This window comes from Gossypium hirsutum, chromosome D03, assembly GCF_007990345.1.
Source record: "Gossypium hirsutum isolate 1008001.06 chromosome D03, Gossypium_hirsutum_v2.1, whole genome shotgun sequence".
Taxonomy (NCBI): Eukaryota; Viridiplantae; Streptophyta; class Magnoliopsida; order Malvales; family Malvaceae; genus Gossypium; species Gossypium hirsutum.
The window spans coordinates 10,960,905-10,986,185 of NC_053439.1; positions in this window are offsets into that span (position 1 = coordinate 10,960,905).

Sequence of the window (25,281 nt, forward strand, 5' to 3'; positions counted from 1 at the left end):
ATGAGGCTTAGAACTCGCACTTAACCCTTCTCAATGAGTATTCATCATTTCTCTGTATTACGGGACTGACGCTTCCATCCATGTCCTTCCAAAAGTAATCTTTTCATCTTGTGCAAAGGCAGTTGCTTTGTATGTTTTGGGAAGGTTGAACAGTCAATTTGCTAACTTACTGGGTCAATGGGTGTCGAGCTCAAGAGACGAAAAGGCATGACATTCGTCATTGAGAAACGATGATCTAGTGTACGATGGTCCCACAAAAGTGGCGGTTGGCTAGAGTCAGGTTGCTTTAGATTGTAAGGCTATAACCTAAGTGGAGATGGTGGTTGAAGGCGTTCTCTTCCACTATAATTGGCTTATTCGGTCATGAGAAAGATCACCTAAAAGTTTATGATTGAACAAAATGAGGATCGAGATAATCGGAGGCTGAAATCTCTCAAATAAAAAACCCTTTTTTCTCAAATCTGTTTCTTTTCACAATTACGATCTATTTAATTTCATTCAACTCATCCATATTTTAAATTATATTTTTTATTAATTTTTTCCCATGTCAGCTATTTTTCTTGGTCACGACTGCGCCCAGGATTTCGATGAACAAGAAGTAGTAGTGATCAAGTCCCTGAAGATTTGACCTTACTCTCCTTGTACTATTTTTTTATTACTTAGGGATATGATATATTTGGTGTTTTCATGACACATAATCTAGAAATTAGGAATAATTGGGGGTTAAATTGAAAGAAGCCATTATTTTTCGGCCTCTATTGAAAAATTAGTGACTGATTGGGACATGGTTAAGGTCCAATTTTGGTTCAATTGGATTAAAACCAGCAAGTTCCTTAGTAGGAGACAAAATAATTGTCTGTAGAAGGTTTCTATACAGTTGAAGAGTGTTTGTGAAGAGCTATAAATAATTTGGAAATGAATTCCTAGGGTGAAAGCTTTTCAGGTCGGCTTACTTTTCTTTTCTTTATCTTCTTATTGGGGTTTCTCTAAAGAAGAGATAGTTATGGGAAGCTCTACATGGGGTGATCATGAGGTTTGAGTCGAAAAACTAGAGTATCCAGTAAGCTAGCAAGGTTCTTAGTCTTTCGGTATATGTAAGATTTAAAAAATGAAGTTAAGGATTTTTAGAAAACTTTTGAGGGGTTTTGCATGTTTCTGGAAAAGTAAGTTTTAAGCTAAAAATACCGAGTTTAACTCATGATTTTGGCTATACTCCATTTTTGCGATGCCGTATAATTAGCCTGAATTGTTGTTGAGTTTTGTGACAATGTATGATCACTATTGCTTGAGAATGCTTTGTATGCATAAGGTTAGGTAGGTATATAAGTATCTACAAATATGTCGACATGTATGTAATAGTATGATTCCATGTCTAAAAAGGATAACATACTCCATGATAGTATTTAAGTGAAATACATGTTTTGCATGTTTAAAACGGTAGGGTATGGAGGGGAGATTATTGACAGGTTGGATGAAGTTAGGATTTGGGAAACAATGTTTATGTATTTCGCCATCTAGTGTTGCTGAGTGCAAACTGTGATGTGTGAAGCTCCGGGCCTTGTGCGGAGACACTGCGGTGTTTGAGCATCAATGTTGAAAATGAAAAATTAGAGGCATGGGCGGATAGATAGGGAAATGGAATTGTCGTTAGATTTCTTAATCTGGTGTTGGTCGATGCAAACCATGATGTGGGAAGCTCCGAGCCTTACGGAGGGAACACTTGGGTGTTCAAGCATCAAGGGTAAAAATGAAATGAATGATATCGACTGGCTCACTAGAGCGACATAGTGGTGACAGTTATTAGGTTCCATAGAGGAACATTGTGACGGCGGTCAACAGGCTTTCTAGGGTAACACCATGATGGCGGTAGGGTTCTTTGAGGCGACACCTCAAAGAGGTTTTAAGTGTAAGATTTTAGTTCAACTATGGCGACCAATGGAGTTTGCAAGGACGTTAAACATGAGGTATTTTGTGAAAGACCATAGCTTGGTTTTGGTAGCATAGAGAGTTCGTGGAGACATTAAAAATAGGGCAGTCTGCCAGGATAGTGAAGACGGGGAAGTCCGTAAGGACATTAAACATGGGGCCTAATGAGTAAAACCATAACTTAGCTATGGTAGCAGAAGGTGTCCGTTGGGGCATTAAACATAGGGTAGTACGATTTTTCTGGAAAATCACGCAAACGAGGTAAAACACAGGGTAGTACGGTGTTCGTTGGAATAAGTAACATTGTTAGTTAGGAGTCATGCACATAATGGGGGTACCTTCAGAGGCTTTACCTCGAGGTCAAGTATATTGTAAATAAATAGTTTCCTTGGATTTTGAAATTGGTGATAGTTTTTATTTTAATTTAAGGTTTTTGTTGTAAGAAATCTTTATTATTACTTAAAAAGCCAGTCTTTAAAATTTTACGTTTAAAATTTGTGTTTAGTCTAATCCGGTCCATTTGTGGCACCCTATACCTAAATTCGGCGATTGGGTCGAGTGAGGGTGTTACATTTTTTTCTAAAAAGTCGTGGAAGTGTTTTGATTGTAATTAGTAATAGGGTTTATGGCACCTTTTAAAAGTAGCTTGCAACTACTTCACATAGAATACTTTCCCCTGATGTTTCCCCTCTCTAGAGGATAAAATCATCGTGCGACTACTTTGCTAGTGGAATTTGTAAAATTCTATTTACATCACTTTCATTAAAGGTATTATTCACTACATCTATTTTCTAGACTTTAGAGTTATCATCTATCAGATCCGCAATGATGTTAATGCCTAAAGTACTAACAATATTTTGTACCTTGTAGTTTACTACCCCTGGCACCCACGTAGCATCCATCATCAGAATTTTCACTCCAATCCCAACTCGTTAGCATAACCTATCCTATAATAAGCCCCTAGCCACCCACACACTCTTCTAGGTATAAAAAGGTATATTTTTCAATTTGGCACTTAAAAAGTCAATATTCGGGTAATATTTATCTTTTAAAGTACGAGCTAACAACGAATTCGAATAATTAATTAGTCACCAACCCTATTTTCCAATTAAAGCTGAATTAAATTTTGTTAAACATCTAAAACCTAAACTCCCATTCTCTTTTAATTCACATAACCATTTCCACTCGCACCAATGAATCCCTCGTTTTCTATGTCCTTCTTGCCACCAAAATTTCGTCATTATATTATCCAATTCCTCACAAAGTGACTTTGGTAGCAGAAAGCAAGCCATTGAATGCATCAGTATAGCCTGAAGAAAAAATTTTATGAAGACCTTTTTTTCGCCTTACGATAACTGTCTAGTACTCCAATTATCAATCCTTTTCTTGATACAATCCTTCAAGACCTAAAACGAAAACCTTTTCTTTCATCCTACCATATTCAGCAAACCCAAATACTTCTCTAGATCTGTTGAGGTTCTAACAGTCATAATTTTCGATACTATCTCCCTTGCCCTGTTAGAAGTATTTGAACTGTAGAACACAATTGACTTATCATAGTTAATACTCTACCCAAAACATACTTCATACTCCCTAAGTATATCTTTCAGAATATGAGGCCCCTCTCAGTAGCTTCTCCAAATAAAATGAAATCATCAGCAAACATTAAATGAAAGATTTGAGGTCCCCTTCTACTTACTTTAACCCCTTTTATCAAACCATCCTTCATAGCTAATCTCATAAGGGACAAAAACCCTTCATTGTATATCAGAAAAAGAAAAGGGCTTAACGGATCTCCCTACCATAGGCTCTATGTAACGCTCCTAACCCGAATCCGTTGCCAGAACAGGGTTACAGAGCATTACCGGAGTTTACAAATTAATTATTAGACATTTCATTTCATCTAGCATTCATATTTTAAACCAATCAAAATCAAAACATTAATGAGCGAACGTTGGCCAATTTAACTTATACATGCCATTATAACCAGAATCAAATCATCCAAAATTACTGATAGAACCAATGGATAGTGTGATATATCTCCGACGAGCTTCCAACCCAATTAAGCTTCCAATAATCTGAAAAGTAAAGAAGAACAAATACGTAAACAATAAATGCTTAGTAAGCTCGTATAAACTTTAATCAGGTCCATTCATTTCAAATATGAAATTTATAAATATCAAGAATAATTTAATGTTGATACCACAATACTCATGTGGCTATATTCATCAACTCACAAGGTAAATAAATCCACATCATCACTTGTACATATTATCCCTAGCATAATAGGATTTTAAACAACTTTATACTCTTCTGAATTTCTTTATTTTCACTTGCATTTCTTTACTTTCTACACTCATTCCATTTGCATAACACACCGGTCATAAACATATCATTCAACCATAGCCACAAGCTAATGCATTTAAACATAATCTTTTTCGAATTAATCATATAATAAGTCTTTTCATAAGAAATTACATAACTTTAAACTTACCACTCTTTCATGAACACAAGCATATTTTCATTTGAGCACTTACCATTTCAATGCATCTTATAATTAAACATATTACCATTCAACCAATAGCTTGGCATTTGCCTAAGCATCAAACAACAACACTTGTTAGCTTACTTAAACATATTTCATATAATTTCAACATTGATAACCTTACTATCTCAACATGTTACACTTAAGTTTATTACTTGTCTCCACTTACATAATTTCCATATATCAACATATCAAGATATTGATATAAATACATATCGTAATACATATCATTCTCTTACCATTTCTTCATATACATACATATATATCATTCAAGACAACTCTCAATATTTTACCTTTCGAAGAACGACTTACGGATATGAGTACATCGTTTTCAGAAGCTCATGAGAGCTAAACGGATAGCAAACACGAAAGTTCGCAACAAATGCTGAACCTCGGTTTACTTGGGTAATTTTCCATCAATTCATCCTTTACATTCGTAGTGCCATAACCCAGTTATGGTCTTATCATCAGAATGCCATAGCCCAGCTATGGTCTTACATATAAACACTGCCATTGTCCAACCATGGTCTTACATTCATAGTGTCATAACCCAATTATGGTCTTATCATCAGAATGCCATAGCCCAGCTTTGGTCTTACATATAAACACTGCCATGGTCCAGCCATGGTCTTATGTTCATAGTGTCATAACCCATTTATGGTCTTATCCGTCAATTCATCCTTTGGCACAGAACAATTGTACTCAATCCCGCGTTCAAGCCAAACTGAGTATTAAATTAGATAATATATTTTCAATAATAATTCAATTCCAATAATATAACACACATATATATATAATATCTATCACCAAATAACATTCACTTTAATCAAAATTATACAGAGTATACTTCATACGAACTTACCAGGCTAAATTGTAGAAATACCAAAATTTAGGGACATTTTAGTAATTTTCCATTTTCCTTGAATTTCCACCCAATCTTGATCTAAATTAATATTTCATTCAATTTATTAATTTAAATAATAAAACAATTCATTTCATGCAATTTGGTCATTTTTGACATTTTTACAAAATTACCCTTAAAATTTTTACTTTTATTCAATTTAGTCCCTGAACCTAAAACATGCAAATTAGACATTTTTAATGAAAACTCATGCTAGTTGAATATTCATATATTTTCCTCCTCCTCCTCTCCATTCCACATCCTTAATGTATATAACATGCTTATATGTAACATTATCTATAATTTCACTATTTATTTATATGTTCATTCAAAGCTGTCCACTTGAGTCATAGACACTAAATTATTTATATCTTGAGCTACGGAACCCCGAATTAAGATCCTATAAATTTTTATAAAACTAGACTCACATATCTTTTGATCATAAAATTTTTAAAATTTGTGGTTTAGCCAATAAGTACGTTAATTCTTTAAAGTCATCCCTATTTTGCTGTCTGACAGTTTCGACCCTTTTTCACTAAAAATTAATTATCTCCTTGTACGGGATTCGAATGATGTTTCCATTTGTTTCTATTGAAAATAGGCTCATTAATAATTTAAACAATCAAATTTTAACCTTTAATTATTTTTCTCCAATATTTTATGATTTTCCAAAGTCAGAATAGGGGAACCCGAATTCATTCTGCCCATGTCTCACAAAATTTATTATATCTCATGATTTACAATTTCATTACTTACAACGTTTCTTCTATGAGAAACTAGAATCAATGAGATTTAATTCATATTTTGTTCATCATCTAATTTGATTTCCACAATTTATGATGATTTTTCAAAGTTAGTCTACTGCTTCTGTCCAAAACTGTTTTAGTGCAAGATGTTGATAATCAAATTTATAACACTCTCCTTTCCTTTCTCTACAATATTTCCCATCACTTCTTCTTATTTCTCTTAACTAACATATCAAGAACATAGAACCTTATATAATAAAACTCTACATTAACATCAAATTCATACTTTTTCAATAATATCAAACTCAAAAATATCTTGAAATCTTGATGTTCTTACGTTGCCCTATTGATTTCAATCTTTAACTTTATTTTCTCTCTCCTCCAGCTTCTATTTCTTGAATCTAACTTGATATTCTAGCTCCCTATAGTCTCCTTATCAATTTCCTCTCTTGATGGCTATGGAAATTTTTTTGATTTCTAAATGAAAATGATGGATTTTTTGTGAAAGGACCAAATTGTAAAGAAAAAAAATTCTTTCTTTCTTTTTCTTCTCACATTAAAGGCATGAAAGATGATAAATTCTCTTCATCTTTCCTCCCTTTTATATTAATCATTTAATAATAAAATAATACTAAAAATCTTAATAAAATATTAATTAAATAACATTTATCTAATTAATTAATTAAAAATATCACCAACATCATCATTATCTTCTAGAGTTCTTTCTCTTTCTAATTGACCATTTTGCCCTTTATGATCTTTTAAAATTCCATCCTTGAGTCATCACGTAATTTGGTAAAATTACGATTTATTCCCTCATAATTCTTCACCTATTCAATTTGGTCCTAATTCATCCATTTTCCTTAGTTTCAAGATTATTCCGCCCTTAAAATATTTGCACTATTGGTCCTTCAAAATTTTCATATTTACACTTTAACCCCTCAAATTTTAAATATTTACTATTGGGCAACAAAACTTTTCTCTTTTTTGTGATTTCATTCTTTCTTGAATTAATATGTCATAATATACTTCCCAATGTTGACATAACTCAAACTTTCACTTTTTTCCACTTTATTTCCTTATTTTACTATATCAAAGATACCTACTTTCTTATTGTAGTAATTTTCGGGGTGTTAGAATCTACTATGCCTTAAATCGAAATCTTTTTATCCCCACCTATTATCTCTCTGATTCGTTTGAATAAATAGAGAAAAGTGATTTGAAAAAGAATGTGGCAGATATCGTATCACAATATTCGAAAACATGGTCATCAATCAACATTTGCCACTCTTCTGTCCAATCTTTCTCTAATGCTTGTTTTTAGCAAATTGCCCTTATCCTATGTAAACCATGATCCTGAATATCCAACATCTATTAACCGGTAATTTTCTAACACCTCATGAAATTCCTCTATTCACCTTTCCTCCATTGGGATGCCCTTAACCTTCTCATAGGAATAATTAATCTCATTCAAATCCCTACATACTATCCATGGCAAGTGTTGGTTCCTTCCTAGATGTCTTAACAAATTCCAAGTATCCTTTCTATTTCACACATCTGGGGCTCCATAAAAATCCATCAATCTCCATTTTGGACTTGCCTCATCTTCTTGAATCTCTACATCCATATGATTTTTTAAATAATTTTCCACTTGCACCTTGTAATTTTCCTTCCATGCAAGAAAAAGTCCCCCTCGTGTCTCCTCAGCTTGAACATCAATTCCATGCTGAAAACCACATCTTCCACGTACCTTTTCCATTTGCATACCATTTAATTTTGTCTTCATAAAGAAGACCAATTGGGGATTATAAACCTTCAGCATGTGCTGAAGTCTCATAATGGCTCATGGATTCCCTAAACTACGGACATTCCAAGATAAAATTTTCATTACGGCTGCTCGACTTGACCCTTAGCTATTGCCAATAAAAATTGAACTCGAGCTTTAGATTACTCGTCATTGGACACTAACAAATCCATAGTATTGGAAACGTTAGGATCTAAAATATCCATTCGGGGTCTTTTCTTTCCATAACCACTCTTAATCGAGCTTTCTTCCAAATCATGCTCCATGTCCATCTGGCCCAATCATTTTGAAGATTCCCTATAATTCACGACATCACTACTAAGGACTCCTTCCAGATTAAGTCCCAATACAAGATTGACCCTCATCCCTGATTCTCATCTTATCCCATCCCTTAAAGTTCTCCCTAAATCAGACCGTTCCTAATTAATTTCTGGCAACTCTCTATCTCTTTCCTCCTTTAGTCGTACTCTATTCATGGTAGTGGCTCTCCTTGACTGTGCCTTCAAAGTTAAATCCTAACCAAATTTTGTGCCTTCCACACCTTTGTTAAATCTAATCGGGCAGAAAAAATCATTATAGCCTAACAAACCACATAGAAAATAGAATAACATCAACCTTTCATACTTAAAATTCACATAAGTCCACTTATCGAGAAAGATTATGATTTTTTTCTTCCGCTTCAATGGGCATCTAACATCTAATTGAACTCAACACATAAATAATTTTTCATTCCCCTACTCAATTGTTTCGTATCTTATTCAAAGAATCTACCAATAAAATTTCCAAGTTGTTTTGCTACTATCTCTGAAAAAACCTGGAGGTAGATCATGCACTTGAACCTAGAAAGAAGAAAAAATTAATGAAACTTGCATCGGATCTTCATTCTCCTCGAGTTGATGAATAATCAATAAATGATTATTGAAAGTCGAAAAAGCCCAATGTATCACACATTCGAAGTTCATCTTATGAAAAAACTTAAACAAATATCTCCTTTCCCCTAGATCTGAGATTTTAACACCCCCTAAAGGATGCTAGAGGTACGCCATCGTACTTCTCATTTCTAGAAAATGGACTACGCTTGTCGTAAGAAAACTACCAACCAGGAAAAACTTACAGATTGATTTATGAGAATCAAAATCAGTAGGCAATAACATCACCTCTTCTTCCCTATCATCTAACTTCAGTCTTCCATCTCATTCTCCTTGACTGTAACCTCTTACAAATTGAAACACCAAATTAACCCCAAGCAGGTTATAACAACCAAACCAACTGCTCAAAAATGAAACACAAAAAAAGATGAAAACAAAAATCCAAAGACGTGTTACCAGCAGCAGACCAGAGACATGCTAGAGTGAGTAGAATTTTTTAGAAAATTAATTTTTACTTTTATATTATTGAAATACTAGTAATAGTATAATCCAAAATTGAATAATATAAATAATAAATGAAAGAGTAATTTCATTCAATGTGTAATTATAATTATTGCTTTTAGATATATACTACTTCTTGATTTTATCATACAATACATGTGATTTTACATATTTATTCTTTGGCTAAATTATAATGTAGATTACTTAATTAATTTTATTTGTCATCCAACTTTTAAAATATTAAAAAAGATCACTCAACTAATTAAGATTATTTCTTAAGCCATTTCCATTAAGTGTCGTTTAGTGTTTGATGAGAGAGTAACGTGGGAGTTTAAAAATCGATATAATAAAAAATTGTACATATTGTATCGATTTAGTCATATTTTTTTTTAAATTAACCCTTAAAATTTACAAATGTTCTCAACTAATCAAATCAACTTAATTAAATTACACCAATTTGAGTATCGGATTGGTAATGAGATATTTGTAATTTGAAAACTTAAGTTTGAAAACTTAATTTGAAATTTTGGAAACTTAAAAATTAAATTTTGTAAACTTAAAAATTTTGAGAAACTTTGAGAAACTTTTTGGAAAATTTGGAGAAACAACTCAAATGGGTATATCGAGTTCTGCCTTCTATTCTCAATCTGATAGCCTTTTATAGAGGGCTATTCTCTGTACATAATTTGAATCGGGAAATCATTACATTTGAGACTTTGATTCAAACTTTTCAGAAAATATATTCTCTGATTACAAAAATACAAATTACAGAACTGTTCACTTGTCTTTTCTTTTTCTTATCTTTTCTTGCAGGGAATATTTCCTGTTCACGCATCATTTCTTGCAGGGAATCTTCCCTGTTCACACATATTTTCTTGCATCATTTCTTCTTGGACCTGGTGATGGTCACCGAAGTGGTATCATCTGCAAGATCCACCGTCTTGATTGAGAATGCTGAAGATTCATCTTCAGATTCGGAGTCCAATGAGCTGAGCATTTCAGTCATGAGTTTTTTTTATTTTTTTTTGGTCTTGGCTTGAGCTAACATTACACTAGCTGTCGACTTTTCTTGAAGAAATTTTGCTATGGTTTGATCCGGGGCTGCGGACTTACATAATCTTGGATTCTTGTTGAAAAAGTTATCCAAATATTTTGAATCATATTTTTCATCATTAAATTTGTCCCACCATTTAGTCCTGTAGTTGCGAACTAAAAATGGAATTCCGGTATGATGGTCTTGCTCATAAGAATAATTCCATGAAACAATCCAAGAAATGCTTAGTTTCGAGAAAAAATGGATTGTCCTGTAAATGTGTTTTTGGTCTGGTTCAGGATGAAATTTGTCAAAGAATTTGGGCCTTAAGTTTTGAATTTTTTCTGGTAATATCTCAAAGGATGATGGTCCATACCAATTCCACCATTCTTGGAACAAGTTTGGGAAATTGAATTGGGTGCCATATTTGAAATATATGAGCCAAGAATGTTTCATGGGTTGGTTGTTCATTAAGAAGGCATTGTACCATGCCCTTTGGTAATCCCAATATGTAAAATATGGGTAATGGTCTATTTTAGTGGTAAATTTGGCTGGGAATTTCTCTGGAGAATTTGGGTTTTCACTCCAATCTCTTGGTCGAAAAATTTTTAATATTTGGGCTGTTGAATGAGTAATAAAATTTGGATCTTTTGGATCTGTGTAATGTTTGACCAATACTGATCCAGTTTGGACCAGTATATTTTCATAATAGTGTTGGGGTTTTTGAGAATCCAATAGTTTGAAATGACATCCATTGAAAAGTTATTTTGCCAGTATATATGGAGGTTTTTCTGAAAATTCTTCCTCCATAACAAGAATTTTTTCAAAATATTTGGTTGGAAAATATTGTGAAGATTTTTGTGTAGCAGTTTGTGAAGACACAACTATCTCTTTTGGAAAAACATCTTGGAGAGAAGTCTCTTTTAAAACATTTTTGAAAGATTTTGGGTTGTATAAAACAATCTCTTTATTTTTTGAAACCCTTGCAGCCTCAGCAGCAATTTGTTTGAGAGGAGTTTCCTCTTTCATTTGCAAAAAGGCTAATGCTACTTCCGGAGATTGAGATAGGGACTCAATCCATTTTCTGATTTGAGAACCAATCTCATTTGGATCTTGCGCATATTGAATTATTGTATTTTTGGAGGATTTTGACGATGATGATGATTTCTCATCTTCTTCATGGCAAATTTCATACCATGACTTAATTGGTTTTGAGGTGATTTGGGTTTTGGATGATTCTTCTATTTTCCCTTTTCCTTTGCCTTGAAGTTTGGGGGGTATTTTTGAAGGAACTCTCTGGTGAGAAAATCAAGCAAAAAATTAGTTTCTCCTTTGATGTATTCAATATCAAAATCAAATATGCTCAAGATTGCCTGCCATTTTGCAAAAATCTATTTTGAGGCAATGTTTTGGACATCTTTTTGTAAAACTTCTTTTGCTGATTTGCAATTGATTCGTAAAAGAAATTTTTGATTTAATAAATCACTTTGGAATTTTGTAATGCACAAAACAATTGATAAAATTTCTTTTTTAATAGTACTATGATTTTGCTAAGTAGGATTCCAGTGTCTGGAAGTAAACTGGACTATTTGCCCTTTACCTCCTTTAACTTGTTTTAGGATCCCACCATATCCTATTTCAGAAACATCTGTCTCAACAATCTTGGGGTCATTTGGATCAGCTAAATATAAACAAGGAAGCTTAGTGATTTGTTTTTTGATTTGGGTGATAATATTGGTATGGTTATTTGTCCAAGGTTGTGGATTCTTTTTGAGCCTATCATATAATGGTTTACATAATTTGCCAAGACCTAGATAAAATTCTATGACATAATTGAGGCTTCCTAAGAATCTTTGTAATTGGACTTTATCAAGAATTTTGTCTGGGAATTTGCTAGCAAACTCTATAGATCGTTCTATTGGGGTAATGGTTCCTTGGATAATATAATGACCTAAAAATCTTGCTTTGGTTTGGAACAAACTTATTTTGGATTTAGAAACCACTAAACCATTATTTCTTATGACTTTTATAAAGATCGATATATGTTTGAAGTATTTTTCTAAATTTTCTGAAAATACTAATACATCATCAATGTATACTATTGTGAATTGAGAATATTGGTAAAAAATATCATTTCGTTATTCTTTGAAACTCAGATGGAGCATTTTTTAATCCAAAAGGCATTACATTCCATTCATATTGTCCAAATGGTACAATAAATGCTGTTTTATATCTTTCTTCTTATTTTATTTGGATTTGCCAAAATCCAGATTTTTATGTCAAATTTTGAGAAAATATTTGCATTACAAAGTTCTTGTAGCAAATCTTTCTTATTTGGTATTGGGTATCTAATCCATTTTAAGGCTTGATTGAGAGGTTTGTAATTAATTACTAATCTTGGTGTTCCTCTTTCAAGTTCTGCATTTTTTATTACATAGAATGTTGAACAACTCCAAGGGGAACTGCTTTTCCTAATTAAATTTTTATTAAGAAGGTCTTGTATTTCTTTTCTACAAAATTCTTCCATTTCTTTGTTCATTTGTATGGGTCTTGCTTTTGTGGGTATTTGTCTTTCATCAAAATTATTTTCATATGGTAATGTTACTTCGTGTTTTTTTCTATTCCAAAAGGCATTAGGAATGTTAGAACAAATTGTTGATTCTATTTCTTTTTTGATTTGATCTATTCTTTTTTTGTATTTCTCTTTTTCCTAATTGTTCAGTTAATTTTTTAAACATATTTCTTGTTTTAGAAAAGAGATTTGCTTCTGTTTATGATTAATTAAATTATTAATTTTCCTATTATGAATGGATAAAGATTTTAATAGGTTGAGATTTCTTATTTTCTGTTTTTCTATAAAAGGAAATTCTACTTTAGTGTTTAAAACTTTGGTGGAGATAAAACTGTTTGTTACTTTATAAGGTTTGAGTAAGGATATGAATGGAATTCCTAATATGACATCTTGGGTAATATCTTTTACCATTAAAAAACATGTTTGATATTTTATACCTTTGTTGGATATTTCTGCATTGGGAATTTTGTAAGTTATTTTTAGTTTTTTACCATTTGCAGTTTTAAGAGATTTTGATGTTTTATTATAATATTTTGTTGGAATTATTCCTTCTCTAATGCAGTTTTGGTCCACTCCTGTATCAAAAAGGGCTATTGTTTCTAATTGAAATTCATTATTTATGACAATATTTATTTTTATTAAACATCTTTGAATAGATACTTCAGTTAGAACCATAATATATTCTTGTGTATTTTCTTCAGGTTCAGGTTCAATTTCTGACAAACTTTTTTCCGAGGTTTCGTGTTTTAAGGTCCTCATTTGTTCTTTCATTTCTTGTTGTTCTATTTTAAGCTGAGAATGTTCTAATTTAATATGTTTTATTTCCAACTGTAATTCAGAATTTGTAATTTGCCTTGGTTTTATTTTTTCATATTTATTAAATATTATGTCTTGTATATTATACATTTGTGATTGACTAGAAATAATTTTTGTTTTCTTTTTTTGGTTTATCTTTTAATGATGATTTTAATTTCAAAAGGTATTCTCTTTTAAGTTCTAGGTCTTGAATTTTATCAATAACTTCAATCATAAATTCTTGATCTTTGGTTAGCATATTAATTGAAGGTTCATTTTCATCAACAGAAGATTGGGATGTTGTATGTAATTCGTTTATTTGGAATGCATCTATTTCAGTAGATGTATCATTTTCAGAAGAAGTTGTTTCTAATAGGATTTTATTTAATTTTTGTCCTATCTCTTCATCTAGACTTAAATTATTGATTTTTCTTTTAATTTTACAATATTTTGAAATATGTCCTGGTTTTCCACGTCTATAACTTTTTATTGTTTTATCAATTTTGTTTTCTGTTTTTTTTGTTTCTTTCCTTTTCTGCATTTTCTATATTTGGGTTTTTTATAATATTCTGAAATATTCATTTTCCTATTTTTTGGCTTTACAGGGTAACATGTTTTCGAAGTAGAAGGTTCATTCCTAATGTCAAATTGGTGGCAGAATGATCCTAATTCATTTCTACATTGATATCTTTCTTTCTTAAGTTGTTTTCGTAATTTTAAATCTTGACAAATTTTTAATCCTTCTTTTTGGGTGAAACTAATTAGTTCACCATATGTAAACTTTTCATATGGAATAATACCTTTGTAATTTTCTCTTATTTGATTCCTAACTTTTTCTCCTAATAAAATGAGAAGTCTTGCTAGAAATTTTTCTTTCCAAAATGGTTGTTGGTTATCAGATCTTTGCATAACTCTAGCCATAAAGACATCTTTATACAATTTAAAATCGGTTAATTTTTTGCATTTTAAATTTGATAATAATTCTGAATTTCTATCTTTAAGATGAGAAGGATCTCTAGTAAAGTGTTTAGAGATTGAGAAAATTAAAGTTGCTACTGCATCTCAGATCTCTCTTCCTTGTTCGTCTAAAATAATTCTATCTCGGTCATCTTTTTTTATCACTTTTAAAATTTCTTCCTGTTGGGTTTTAGTGAGTGCATGATTCCACCATCCTTTTAATTGACAAGTAAATCCAGCAACTAAAAGATTAGCTATAGCATGATCACTGATTAATCCATTTTGATTTTGGGTTTTATAAACATTTGAAACCATTGTCATTTGTTGTAAGAATTGTATTCAGACATTCCATCTATATTCCATTAATAGATTGTATTAGCATTGTATCTATTTTGGAAAATGGATTTTTTTCTATGTTAAGATCAGGTGCAGTGATTTTTGGATAATATAATCTTTTTGGCTCTTTCCAAGCCATCTTGTTAATTTGTTGTTCATCTGACTGATTCGAGTCAGATTGGGAGGATTGGTGTAATGTATTTATTGAATATTGGGCTTGTATTGGGGTATTAGGGGCAATTAATTCACACTTGTAGCTTTCCAAAGCATTAAGTCTATTTTGGGTTTCTGTTAGGAATTCATTTTGGGATTTTTTGAAAGTTTTTGGAATCTCATAAGGTGTAAATATTGGTTCTTTGGATCTTTTTTCGATTATCTCTTTTACTAGTTCTTTCCTGATTGGTTGACTCTCCACCAGATTCTCAATATAATCTAATTGTTTTCCTATTGTATGAAGATTAATATTTGTATAATTCTTTTGTTCTACTATCATTTTAATATCTTTTGATGAGATTTGTTCTCCTGCATCAGGAGCTCTCATTCTTAAAGGGTTTGCTTTTATTCCAGTATTCTTGTGAAGATATTGAACTTCTATTAAAGGGGGATGTTGAGATTCAACTTCTCCTTTATTAGTCTGCCATCTAGTATTATGTCTTATTGTATTAACAGATTCTAAATAATATTCTTCAAACCATTCAAAGAATTTTATATAGACTTTATGGGTATTCATAAATCCATAATATTCTTGAAGAATGCTTTCTTTTTTATCATTATAATTTCTAAAGTAATCTTCTCTTTTTTGCTTATTTTTGTTGGAATAGAAGTGCTTTCTACACCATTCTTTATTTATTTCAAACATTTTTTCTAAAACAAATATTTCTAAATTTTCTCCTTGTCTTGCATTATTAGTCATTGACGAATATGTTGGTGACATATTAGGTGAATTTTGGGGACTTTCTTCTTGCCTGGCATAGATAGTTTGAGCTATATTTGAGGAATTATCTATTCCTTATAAATTGGTCCTAAATGTTTCTAGATTTGATTCTTCTTCTATATTTAACCTCTTAAAAGCTGTGCTGGTACAACCTATTTCGAATGAGTATCTGGGAAGCAATCTTTGTGGCCTATTGAATTTTAATTCAACTGTGTCATCTTGGTGCTGAGAAATTTTACTTAATGAAGTGTTTCTTATTGGCATTGGTGCCACGGGATCTGTAGCACCTTCAAGTTTCCACTTACCAGGAAGGTTTATCTCATGCCATTGTATTGTTCTTGGGATTGTGGTATGAGATCTTGTGGTGTCTGTCTCTATTAAGAGGGTTTCTCCTTTTGCGCTTTGGAGTAAAGCCTTGGTAATAACAACATAATACATAGCCTTGAAATGGAGTCTATAAACTAATGTTAATACTTCCGTACCAGGAAGCATTTTGTAGTTATGGGTATGTATTTGGAGGGTCAAAGATTGTAAAATATTTTTGTCAGTCAAAGAAACCATAAAATTTGGATAGCAATTAAAATGTATTTGGCTTGTACATAGGCTTGTTTCTATAGTTCCTAATAATGAGTCATTAAACATAATGTGTCTTTGGTCTCTTAAGACTATTAAAATTGAGGTATTTTTAGTGGCTTCAACACTAAGAGGTTTGACCCCAACTTGGACTAATCCAAAATGGATATATTTGTATCTTTATTCTTTGAGTTTATTAATGACAACTTTATCTAATAATTGGATTGTTTCATATTCTTTTTGAATAGGTAAAATCCTTTCTTTTGTTTTTATAACATAACTGTAAAAAACATTTAAATTTTCAAAAGTTGTTTTCTTGTAAACTTGGTTTGTTGGAACTCTTGGAAGAGTCTAATTATCAAATCTTTGGGGAATATTTTCATAATGTTCTTCTTGTTCATTAACAGTGTTGTTTGAGGTTTGGTCAGATTCTTGGGATTGATTAGAAACAAAGCTAGCAGAAGAATTGGTTCTTCTAAGGAAAGGAAACATTCTTTGGTTTCTTATTTCCTACAAGGGGTTATACTATCTGGATCTCTGAATTAATTAAGTTGCTTACAGGGATACTTAGTCCTTGACAAGCCTAACCCATGGCTAACTGGACATTGTATAATTCTCAGCAAAATAATAATACATTAATGAAGATAGTTAAACCAGAACTCGGAAATATTGAAAACAAATTGAATCTTTTCTTAAACTTAGAAATATCTGCTCCTCCTTGACTCTGATACCGGTAAGTCCCTTCTTGGACTGTTTCTCCAAATGAGTATTTTGTTGGTATTATTATGTTAGTTTAACTATCTTCATTAATGTATTATTATTTTGCTGAGAATTGATATTGTGTCCAGTTAGCCATGGGTTAGGCGTGTCAAGGACTAAGTATCCCTGTAACCAACTTAATTAATTCAAAGACCCAGATAGTAGAACCCCTGTAGGAAATAAGAAAACAAAGAATGTTTCCTTTCCTTAGAAGAACCAGTTCTTCTGCTAGCTTTGTGTCTAATAAATCTCAAGAATCCGACCAAACCTCAAACAACACTGTTAATGAACAAGAACATTTTGAAAATATTCACCAAAGATTTGATAATTGGACTCTTCCAAGAGTTCCAACAAACCAAGTTTACAAGAAAACAACTTTTGAAAATTTAAATGCTTTTTGCAATTATGTTATAAAAACAAAAGAAAGGAGTTTACCTATTCTAAAAGAATATGAAACAATCCAATTATTAGATAAAGTTGTCATTAATAAACTCAAAGAAAAAAGATACAAATATATCCATTTTGGATTAGTCCAGGTTGGGGTCAAACCTTTTAGTATTGAGCCACTAAAAATACCTCAATTTTAGTAGTCTTAAGAGACCAAAGACACATTACGTTTAATGACTCATTATTAGGAACTATAGAAACAAGCCTATGTACAGGCCCAATACATTTTAATTGTTATCCAAATTTTATGGTTTCTTTGACTGAAAAAAATATTTTACAATCTTTGACCCTCCAAATACATACCCATAACTACAAAATGCTTCTTGGTACGGAAGTATTAACATTAGTTTATAAACTCCATTTCAAAGCTATGTATTCTGTTGTTAATACCAAGGCTTTACTCGAAAGCCCAAAAGGAGAAACCCTCTTAATAGAGACGGACACCACAAGATCTCATACCAAAATCCCAAGAACAATACAATGGCATGAGATAAACCTTCTTGGTAAGTGGAAACTTAAGGTGCTACAGATCCAGTGGCACCAACCCCCATAAGAAACACTTCATTAAGTGAAATTTCTCAGCACCAAGATGGCACAGTTGAATTAAAATTCAATAGGCCACAAAGAATGCCTCCAATATACTCCTTCGAAATAGGAAGTATCACCACAGCTTTTAGGAGGTTAAATATATAAGAAGAATCAAATCCAGAAACACAAACAGTAGATTTTAAGACGGCCAAAGCCTTTATCTCTTCTATCCCAACAACATTTAGGACCAATTTACAAGGAATAGATAATTCCTCAAATATAGTTCAAACTATCTGTGCCAGACAGGAAGAGAGTCCCCAAAATTCACCTAATATGTCACCAACATATTCATCAATGACTAATAATGCAAGACAATGATAAAATTTAGAAATATTTGTTTTAGAAAAAATGTTTGAAATAAATAAAGAATGGTGTAGAAAGCACTTCTATTCCAAAAAATATAAGCAAAAAAGAGAAGATTACTTTAAAAATTATAATGATAAAAAAGAAAGCATTCTTCAAGAATATTATGGATTTATGAATACCCAGAAAGTCCATATAAAATTCTTTGAATGGTTTGAATAATATTATTTAGAATCTGTTAATACAGTAAGACATAATACTAGATGGCAGACTAATAAAGGAGAATTTGAATCTCGACATCCTTCTTTAATGGAAGTTTAATATCTTCACAAGAATACTGAAATAAAAGCAAACCATTTAAAAATGAGAGCTCCTGATGCAGGAGAAAAAATCTCATCAAAAGATATTAAAATGATAGTAGAACAAAAAAATTATACAAATATTAATCTTTATACAATAGGAAAACAATTAGATTATATTGAGAATCTGGTAGAGAGTCAACCAATCAGGAAAGAACCAATAAAAGAGATAATCAAAAAAAGTTCCAGAAAACCAATATTTACACCTTATGAGACTCCAAAAACTTTCTAAAAATCCTAAAATGAATTCCTAACAGAAATCCAAAATAGACTTAATGCTTTGGAAAGCTACAAGTCTGAATACCCCAATACAAGTCCAATATTCAGTAAATACATTACACCAATCCTCCCAATCTGACTCGGATCAATCAGATGAACAACAAATTAACAAGATGGCATGGAAAGAACCAAAAATATTATAGTATCCAAAAATCATTGCACCTGATCTTAACATAGAAGAAAAACCCGTTTTCCAAAATAAATACAATGCTAATACAATCTATGAATGGAATATAGATGGAATGGCTGAATACAATATTACAAATGACAATGGTTTCAAATGTTTATAAAACCCAAAATCAAAATGGATTAATCAGTGATCATTCTATAGCTAATCTTTTAGTTTCTAGATTTACTGGTCAATTAAAAGGATGGTGGAATCATGCACTCACTAAAACCCAACAAGAAGAAATTTTAAAAGCAATAAAAAAAGATGACCAAGATAGAATTATTTTAGACGAACAAGTAAGAGAGATCTGAGATGCAGTAGCAACTTTAATTTTCTCAATCTCTAAACACTTTATTGGAGATCCTTCTCATCTTAAAGATAGAAATTCAGAATTATTATCAAATTTAAAATGCAAAAAATTAACCAATTTTAAATGGTATAAAGATGTCATTATGACTAGAGTTATGCAAAGATCTGATAACCAACAACCATTTTGGAATGAAAAATTTCTAGCAGGACTTCCCACTTTATTAGGAGAAAAAGTTAGGAATCAAATAAGAGAAAATTACAAAGGTATTATTCCATATGAAAAGCTTACATATGGTGAACTAATTAGTTTCACCCAAAAAGAAGGATTAAAAATTTATCAAGATTTAAAATTACGAAAACAACTTAAGAAAGAAAGATATCAATGTAGAAAGGAATTAGGATCATTCTACCACCAATTTCACATTAGGAATGAACCTTCTGCTTCAAAAACATGTTACCCTGTAAAGCCAAAAAATAGGAAAAAGAATATTTCAGAATATTATTAAAAACCCAAATATAGAAAATACAGAAAACGAAAGAAACAACAAAAAACAGAAAACAAAATTGATAAAACAATAAAATGTTATAAATGTGGAAAATCGAGACATATTTCAAAATATTGTAAAATCAAAAGAAAAATCAATAATTTAAATCTAGATAAAGAGATAGAACAAAAATTAAATGAAATCCTATTAGAAACAACTTCTTCTGAAAATGATACATCTACTGAAACAGATGAATTACAAATAGACGAATTACATACAACATCCCAGTCTTCTGGCGATGAAAATGAACCTTCAATTAATATGTTAACCAAAGATCAAGAATTTATGATTGAAGTTATTGATAAAATTCAAGACCTAGAGCTTAAAAGAGAATACCTTTTGAAATTAAAATCCTCATTAAAAGATAAACCAAAAAAAGAAAAGAAAAATTATTTCTAGTCAATCACAAATGTATAATATATAAGATATAATATTTAATAAATATGAAAAAATAAAACCAAGAGAAATTACAAATTCTGAATTACAGCTGGAAATAAAACAAATTAAATTAGAACTTTCTCAGCTTAAAATAGAACAACAAGAAATGAAAGAACAAGTGAGGACCTTAAAACACGAAACCTCAGAAAAAAGTTTGTCAGAAACTGAACTTGAACCTGAAGAAAATACACAAGAATATATGATGGTTCTAACTGAAGTATCTATTCAAAGATATTTAATAAAAATAAATATTATCATAAATAATGAATTTCAATTAGAAACAATAGCCCTTTTCGATACAGGAGCAGACCAAAACTGCATTAGAGAATGAATAATTCCAACAAAATATTATAATAAAACATCAGAATCTCTTAAAGCTACAAATGGTAAAAAACTAAAAATTACTTACAAAATTCCCAATGCAGAAATATCCAAAAAAAGGTATAAAATATCAAACATGTTTTTTAATGGTAAAAGATATTACCCAAGATGTCATATTAGAAACCCCATTCATATCCTTACTCAAACCTTATAAAGTAACACACAATTCTATCTCCACCAAATTTTTAAACACTAAGGTAGAATTTCCTTTTATAGAAAAACCGAAAATAAGAAATCTCAACCTATTAAAATCTTTATCCATTCATAATGGGAAAATTAATAATTTAATTAATCATAAAAAGAAGCAAATCTCTTTTCTAAAAGAAGAAATATGTTTTAAAAAATTAACTGAACAATTAGGAAAAAGAGAAATACAAAAAAGAATAGATCAAATCAAAAAAGAAATAGAATCAACAATTTGTTCTGACATTCCTAATGCCTTTTGGAATAGAAAAAAACACGAAGTAACATTACCATATGAAAACAATTTTGATGAAAGACAAATACCCACAAAAGCAAGACTCATACAAATGAACAAAGAAATGGAAGAATTTCGTAGAAAAGAAATACAAGACCTTAATAAAAATTTAATTAGGAAAAGCAGTTCCCCTTGGAGTTGTTCAGCATTCTATATAATAAAAAATGCAGAATTTGAAAGAGGAACACCGAGATTAGTAATTAATTACAAACCTCTCAATCAACCCTTAAAATGAATTAGATACCCAATACCAAATAAGAAAGATTTGCTACAAAAACTTTGTAATGCAAATATTTTCTCAAATTTTGACAAGAAAATCTGGATTTTGGCAAATCCAAATAAAAGAAGAATAAAGATATAAAACAACATTTACTATATCATTTGGACAATATGAATGGAATTTAATGCCTTTTGGATTAAAAAATGCTCCATCTGAGTTTCAAAGAATAATGAAATGATATTTTTTACCAATATTCTCAATTCACAATAGTATACATCGATGATGTATTAGTATTTTCATAAAATTTAGAAAAACACTTCAAACATATATCGATCTTTATAAAAGTCATAAGAAATAATGGTTTAGTGGTTTCTAAATCCAAAATAAGTTTGTTCCAAACCAAAGCAAGGTTTTTAGGTCATTATATTATCTAAGGAACCATTACCCCAATAGAACGATCTATAGAGTTTGCTAGCAAATTCGCAGACAAAATTCTTGATAAAGTCCAATTACAAAGATTTGTAGGAAGCCTTAATTATGTCATAGAATTTTATCCAAGTCTTAGCAAATTATGTAAACCATTATATGATAGGCTCAAAAAGAATCCACAACCTTGGACAAATAACCATACCAATATTATCACCCAAATCAAAAAACAAATCACTAAGCTTCCTTGTTTATATTTAGCTGATCCAAATGCCCCCAATATTGTTGAGACAAATGCTTCTGAAATACGATATGGTGGGATCCTAAAACAAGTTAAAGGAGGTAAAGAGCAAATAGTCCAGTTTACTTCCAGACACTGGAATCTTACTCAGCAAAATTATAGTACTATTAAAAAAGAAATTTTATCAATTATTTTGTGCATTACAAAATTTCAAAGTGATTTATTAAATCAAAAATTTCTTTTACGAATCGATTGCAAATCAGCAAAAGAAGTTTTACAAAAAGATGTCCAAAACATTGCCTCAAAACAGATTTTTACAAGATGGCAGGCAATCTTGAGCATATTTGATTTTGATATTGAATACATCAAAGGGGAAACTAATTCTTTGCCTGATTTTCTCACCAGAGAGTTCCTCCAAAAATGCCCCCCAAACTTCGAGACAAAGGAAAAGGGAAAATAGAAGAATCATCCAAAACCCAAATCACCTCAAAACCAATTAAGTCATGGTATGAAATTTGCCATGAAGAAGATGAGAAATCATCATCATCGTCAAAGTCCTCCAAAAATACAATAATTCAAGATGCACAAGATCCAAATTAGATTGGTTCTCAAATCAAAAAATGGATTGAGTCCCTATCTTAATCTCCGGAAGTAGCATTGGCCTTTTCGCAAATGAAAGAGGAAACTCCTCTCAAACAAATTACTGCTGAGGCATCAAAGGTTTCAAAAAATAAAGAGTTTATTTTACAAAAACCAAAATCTCTCAAAAATGTTTTAAAAGAGACTTCTCTCCAAGATGTTTTTCCAAAAGAGATAGCAGTGTCTTCACAGACTGCTACACAAAAATCTTCACAATATTTTCCAAACAAATGTTTTGAAAAAATTCTTGTTATGGAGGAAGAATTTTTAGAAAAACCTCCACATATACTGGCAAAATAACTTTTCAATGGATGACATTTCAAACTATTGGATTCTCAAAAACCCCAACAGTATTATGAAAATATACTGGTCCAAACTGGATCAGTATTGTTCAAACATTACACAGATCCAAAAGATCCAAATTTTATTACCCATTCAACAGTCCAAATATTAAAAATTCTTTGACCAAGAGATTGGGTGAAAACCCAAATTCTCCAGAGAAATTCCCAGCCAAATTTACCACTAAAATAGACCATTACCCATATTTTACATATTGGGATTACCAAAGGGCATGGTACAATGCCTTCTTAATGAACAACCGCAGTTCTTATAAGCAATACCATCATACCGGAATTTCATTATTAGTTCACAACTACTGGACTAAATGGTGGGACAAATTTAATGATGAAAAATATGATTCAAAATATTTGGATGTTGTATGTAATTTGTCTATTTGTAATTCATCTGTTTCAGTAGATGTATCATTTTCAAAAGAAGTTGTTTCTAATAGGATTTCATTTAATTTTTGTTCTATCTCTTCATCTAGATTTAAATTATTGATTTTTCTTTTGATTTTACAATATTTTGAAATATGTCCTAGTTTTCCACGTCTATAATATTTTATTGTTTTATCAATTTTATTTTCTGTTTTTTGTTGTTTCTTTCATTTTCTGTATTTTCTATATTTGGGTTTTTTATAATATTCTGAAATATTCTTTTTCCTATTTTTTGGCTTTATAGGGTAACATGTTTTTGAAGCAGAAGGTTCATTCCTAATGTCAAATTGGTGGCAGAATGATCCTAATTCCTTTCTACATTGATATCTTTCTTTCTTAAGTTGTTTTTGTAATTTTAAATCTTGACAAATTTTTAATCCTTCTTTTTGGGTGACACTAATTAGTTCACCATATGTAAGCTTTTCATACGGAATAATACCTTTGTAATTTTCTCTTATTTGATTCCTAACTTTTTCTCCTAATAAAGTGGCAAGTCCTGCTAGAAATTTTCCTTTCTAAAATGGTTGTTGGTTATCAGATCTTTGCATAACTCTAGTCATAAAGACATCTTTATACCATTTAAAATCGGTTAATTTTTTGCATTTTAAATTTGATAATGAATTTCTATCTTTAAGATGAGAAGGATCTCTAGTAAAGTGTTTAGAGATTGAGAAAATTAAAGTTGCTACTGCATCTTGGATCTCTTTTCCTTGTTCGTCTAAAATAATTCTACCTTGGTCATCTTTTTTTATTGCTTTTAAAATTTCTTCCTGTAGGGTTTTAATGAGTGCATGGTCCCACCATCCTTTTAATTGACCAGTAAATCTAGCATCTAAAAGATTAGCTATAGCATGATCACTGATTAATCCATTTTGATTTTGGGTTTTATAAAAATTAGAAACCATTTTCATTTGTTGTAAGAATTTTATTCAGACATTCCATATATATTCCATTCATAGATTGTATTAGCATTGTATTTGTTTTGGAAAACGGGGTTTTCTTCTATCTTAAGATCAGGTGCAATGATTTTTGGATAATATAATCTTTTTGGTTCTTTCCATGCCATCTTGTTAATTTGTTGTTCATCTGACTGATCCGAGTCAGATTGGGAGGATTGGTGTAATGTATTTATTGAATATTGGGCTTGTATTGGGGTATCAGGGGCAATTAATTCAGACTTGTAACTTTCCAAAGCATTAAGTATATTTTGGATTTCTTTTAGGAATTCATTTTGGGACTTTTGGAAAGTTTTTGGAATCTTATAAGGTGTAAATATTGGTTCTTTGGAACTTTTTTCGATTATCTCTTTTACTGGTTCTTTCCTGATTGGTTGACTCTCTACTAGATTCTGAATATAATCTAATTGTTTTCCTATTGTATGAAGATTAATAATTATATAATTGTTTTGTTCTAGTATCATTTTAATATCTTT